The sequence below is a fragment of the Echinops telfairi genome, unplaced genomic scaffold (genome assembly GCF_000313985.2).
Source record: "Echinops telfairi isolate 266 unplaced genomic scaffold, ASM31398v2 ScPeMD7_7469;HRSCAF=8507_1, whole genome shotgun sequence".
NCBI classification, from domain to species: domain Eukaryota; kingdom Metazoa; phylum Chordata; class Mammalia; order Afrosoricida; family Tenrecidae; genus Echinops; species Echinops telfairi.
The window spans coordinates 17,187,364-17,192,829 of record NW_022111373.1 but is presented as its reverse complement, the minus strand read 5'-3'; the positions used below and the strand labels follow the sequence as shown (position 1 = coordinate 17,192,829).

Here is a 5,466-nt window from a genome sequence, read left to right as displayed (position 1 = left end):
AAAAAAAAAAGAAAAGTAGAGCACTGTGATCATCAGGTTTTGTGTCAACGTGGCTGGACCAGGCATTTAGAGCCTCCCCAATGATATGATCTAACAATTAGTTGGGGAGTTGGCAGTTTATCTGTTACAGATATAGCTTAAAACCAGAAGTTACTTCTTGTTTTAACAGAGATATCAAAGATGATGGCTAATGTTCAGACCCCACCCCCAAGGAAACAAAGGACGGTGACTAGAGTCACACTCCCTCCTAAGGGGGAGATTCAAAATATATCCGGCCTCAATCCTGTCTCATTAGCATAATAGATAACTCATTTCAACATGGGATTATAACCACAGGTTTAGAAGTTAGAATTCCAGACTGGAGGACGACAGCTAGAAGGGTCACATTATGTAATTAACTCCATAGACATGTCTACCCCTTTTGCATCTCCATCAAAAGAAAGTGATTTTCCCCCAATACCAGTTGCTGTCAAATCAACCCTGACTCATACGGACTCCTTATGAGTGGAGAATAGAATTCCTCCATAGAGTTTTCATGGCTGTAACCTTAAAAAACAAGTTGCCAGGTCTTTCTTCCAAGGTGCCTCTGTGTGGGTCCAAACCACTGATTGTTCAAAGACTGAGTGCATTCATCATTTGCACCTCCCAGGGACACCCCTTTTCCCAAGAGTTCCAGCAAATTCTCAGAACTAATTTTCACAAGCACATAGTGAGACACTTGTTCATTCATAAACCGAGCACTGGGACCAAGAGGATGGGATATGTTGATACCTGAGCTATGTGGTCCACCTGGAGCAGCGGTGGAAAGATCTGCATACACTTGGATGAAAAGTGAAGAAAAAAGAGTGCCCCACAGCGGAAGTAGATGCTGGACACCAACACCAAGAAGGGGCCGTCAAAGTAAGAAACCATAGTTATAGTAACCTATTGCTTTTGGAGGTAGCTCACCAGTAGATTCTGTCCCATGATGACCCCTGGTGTGCACAGCAGAACTGCTCCAGGATGCTCCAAATCTTGGGGTCTTTGGGCTTGTGATGTGGCTTGTCTTTGTAGACAGATGAGTTCAAGCCACCGGGTTTTGCTTTGTAGTTGAATGCTTAACTCTTTTGTACCACTCCGGGATGCCAGCTAACAATTAATATTCAATATTACTTCTTCCTTGTTTATGGATATGTTTGGCATAGAAAGTCCTTTCATCTAGAAAGATGCATGTGTGTCCCTGTTATGCAACATGCTCACCGCTATTTTTCATGCATTTCTAGATGCGAACAGGCAACGTGGTAAGGAGAAAATCTTTCTAAAATAAAAGGTACTCTTAGAAGTATCATGATCTCATTTCCAAGTTCAATATTTAGTTTGCTTTTTCTTCCACTTTTCCTTTTTATTCAAGCAAATTTGATTTTGAAGAAGTCTTATTTCTTGCCTTGTTTAGCTGAGTTAACGCTTAAAACTCAAGCTGTGCCAAATGAATATTTTGTTCAAATGATCGACTGTGAAAAGCCAACCTGTCAATTGTATGACTTAATACACCTTTCACAGAGTGACATGGACATCGGGAAGATACAGCTTGCTGGAAGGAAACAAACACTCTCTTTGCTCTTTGTATTTCTCATATGAATCAGGCTCCAAAACATTTGTGGAAACATGTGTATTTCCTTTGTTTTTAAAACATTAAAGCATTGCTCAAAGCAAACTATCTCAAGAATGTGAACTTGAGTATTTAAAATAAAATATTTTTCACATAAAAAGAAAGAGACTATTTGTCTGGACCAAAAGAGAAAGCTTTAACTCAGGAATCAGAAAAGGAACTGATCTATAGGACGAACTGTCTCCGGGAACCAGGATTTTCTCTCCCTTGAGACCAAAAGTAAATGCCAACCAACTACCACAGCTGAATGTTCTGAGAAGGGTCACAATAGACAGATACTGACAGAGAGAGAAGAAAATGTGGAACACTCTAGAAAATTCAAAGAAAGAACAATGGCAAAAAAAGGCATACTACTGCCCTGAGCTACTCTTCCAACTTTGAACTAAAATTGTCCCCTGAAGGAACCTTCTAACTACATGGCAGTTTAGCACAAGAAGTAGATAATGCCACCCTTGAGTTCTACAATCTTTTAAATATTATTTTTATGGGATTAATGGTCAACAATTACTCTAACACATGGAACAAAATGTTCATGGGTGGTGAGTTAAGTAAGTTAATGGGAATAAAAATAACTGGACTGGAAATCGTGGGAATTTGACACATGAAGAGTATAAACGACATTATTGAACAATATGTCCCAAACTGTGGACTTGGATATTGGTTTCACTGTGTGTGCTTCTGTTAAAAAATGCAATAGAATATTTTTATAAAAAAGAGACCATTGCACAAGGGGAGAATGTGGCAGGGTAGACAGATTTAACACACAGATACACACAGAGTATTGCTACAGAGAATTTTTAAAGCTGTCTTGTCCCACACTCAGAAGACCGGGAGAAAGAAGAAAAGCAGAAAGAGGGTATCAGAGGGCCTGACTAGTTTTCAATTTCAGAGTTTGGAAAAGAGAAGAGTTGAAAAGCTTAGAGAAAAGAAGGCAAAAAATGACCACAATCATAATGCTCCACTGAGCTGGCTTTTGTCCTTGAAGACAGAAGGATTTGCTGTAGCTCAAAACCAATAATTCTTAAAACAATTGATCAATAAACTCCATAGCTACTATATATGAACAAAGTTAGTAGTGGGTTAAGGTAGCAGACAAAGGCAGAAGAAAAAATCCTAACAAAGGACAAGGTTGAAACTATAAATTAAATCTATAAAGTCAATTTTAGTAAAGACACTTAGAGAAATACCTAGAAACACATTACCAAAACAATAAATAATGGTTATTTTTTTAGCATTGGAATAGGAAACAGGGAGTCTTCAGTTTCTCCTATTCTTTTGTTTCACTGTAAACTAATTCTTAGAGTAAAAGTTTAGTTATAGATTTTTTATGTAATGAAAAATTCTAAACATTTTTAAATATTTAAAATAAAGGAATAAGGATTTCTGGCATGAATAATAGTATGAAACAGCATTTTCTTCTCTTCCTGGCACTGTAATGGAAAAAACAGGCTGAGGTGGGGCAGTGAGGATGGTAAATATTGGATACAAAGAACACTGTGTACTCCTATTAGTATACATTTTGCCCAAGTCACCACCTCAGGCAAAGCCTCATGAGAAGCTGTGCTGGTTGAGGGGTGCAGACCCAAGCTGACCGGAAATCCCAGGAAACAGAAGCAGCAGAACTCTCAGAATAAAAGGAGTCCACTAAGAAGAGAAAAATGAAGAGGGAGTTGCCATGAGACGGGCTGAGATGAAACAGAGCTAAGATCGGGCAGTGGCTATGGGCAAGGTCAAGGAGAAAGGGCAGGGAAAGGGTGCAGAAAGTCCACGTTTATAGACAGAGGATATCCTTTTGGATGGAAAATGTTTCCAGCTGGCAGAAGCCTGTGAGAAAGGAAAGGAAGAGAGAGCAGCAGGGAGTACTTGTGGATCGCAGCAGGTTCAGAGAGGAAAAGGATGCAGACCGCAGAGCACACAGAGAGAATGTTTGAAGCAAAATGTCTTTGAGGAAGCAAAGGAAAGAAGCTTGCATGACAAAGTCTGGAATTTTATCTGGTCCCACTGCCTACCCCTAAGAAAAACTCAGAATAGGTGGCCTAGGGGAATCTAACCCTTTCAATTATGAAAAGCATAATTAACACAAAGGGTTTTTTAAATCAACATTTAACAGTAGCTAAAACAGATCAAATAATTTACAATGAGATTTTTAAAAATTATTATATTATAAAAATCATTTAAAATGAGAGACCGGAAAGAGGTGTGAAGTAGAAAAGGCTCCTCTTTAGTAGATTCGAATACAAGAATATTTACAAAACAAGCGGTAGAAGTGAAAACATAATTAGTGCTACAAAGGTGACAATGAAATTGATAGCTTTGAAATGGGATGAGAGAGCCTCTTTGATCACAGACCCGCCAACACGGGCCGCGTTCACACCAAAACCGTGAAGAAGGCGGCCCGGTCATCACTGAGAAATATTACACACGCCTGGGTAATGACTTCCACACCAACAAGCGCATGTGCGAGGAGATCGCCATTATTCCCAGCAAGAAGCCCCGCAACAAGGTAGCGGGCTGTGTCACACACTCGATGAAGGGGATTCAGAGGGGCCCCGTGAGAGGGATCTCCGTCAAGCTGCAGGAAGAGGAGAGAGAAAGGACAGAGAATTACGTTCCTGAGGTCTCAGCCTTGGACCAGAAGATTATTGAAGTGGATCCAGACACTAAGGAAATGTTGAAGCTTTTGGACTGTGGCAGTCTGTCCAACCTGCAGGTCACTCAGCCCACAGTTGGACTGAATGTCAAAACACCATGTGGAGCTGTTTGAATCTTATCCCCAATGCTGTGATATTTTCAATAAACCTGGGACACACACACACACACACACAAAGGATGAGAGAGAGTGTGAGTTAACTTGATTCTTGAGGATAGTAGAGAATAAAGAAGACAGGTTATTGTGTTCTAGAAGATTTTGTATGTAGTAACCTTTGTAGAAGGTAGAATTTGTATGAAGTAATTATAACTAGATATAGCACAAAATGTTTGTACAATACAAACCTTTGCAGATGTTGTATAATTACAAAGTTAAAATAAACAAAGAGAAAACATAGAATAACGTGGCAAAAGAGAAAGAAGTATATCTTCCATAGGCATAAATTAAGATGAGAGAAATTTAAGAGAGGCTCCAAGGCAAACAATACATCTCCTTTCACCTGGAACAGCAGAGCAAGGAGACCCAGGAACCTGAGCAGGAACCAGAACTCCTCTTGGATTACTTCGAGGACTTTTATACCAAGAGACCAGTAGAACTGGATAGTGCCTGGCTATCACTACTAAATGTTTTTGTCAAAGTTTCTGTAGAAAAATCCCAGTAAAAAGGAGAAAAATAAGTAACACAATTTTAAATGCTTGATAGAATACAAACCCCACCCTTGAAACAGTTGCCTTGAGAAAATCTTGCACCTTGAAGCCAAAATTACCCCATGAGTTTTTCTTTGAATCAAACTATAGTTTAGTTTATATGGTAAAGCATTCTGCCTTAAGCATCGAACTCTTTAAAATAACTATTTATACAAGATCAAATTAACCGCATCAGCTCAAAAAATTATCTTAAAATGCTTAGGAAATAGTGAGTTTATGGTGGCATTATTTGGAAAAGACTATGGAGAATGGTTGCATACACTGAAGAATTAAATCAATCCCACTCAAGTATATTTACAACTTCTGTCCCAGCAGGGACACCGTGTCCCTAGATGCAATGCAGCGGGGAGGAGGGAAAAAAAAAGGAAATGAAGCATTTCTGTTAATTCTAAGCATTAACTACCCTTAGCTTACCCTCCTCGTTAAAGTCATTTTTTTTATTAAACACTTAAGCCAAAATG

General features: G+C 39.1%; 1 pseudogene; it reads left to right on the top strand.

The window, feature by feature from the left end:
* The first annotated feature begins 865 nt into the window (after positions 1-865).
* LOC101647787 lies at positions 866-4,412 on the top strand (annotated as a pseudogene).
* Positions 4,413-5,466: the final 1,054 nt, after the last annotated feature.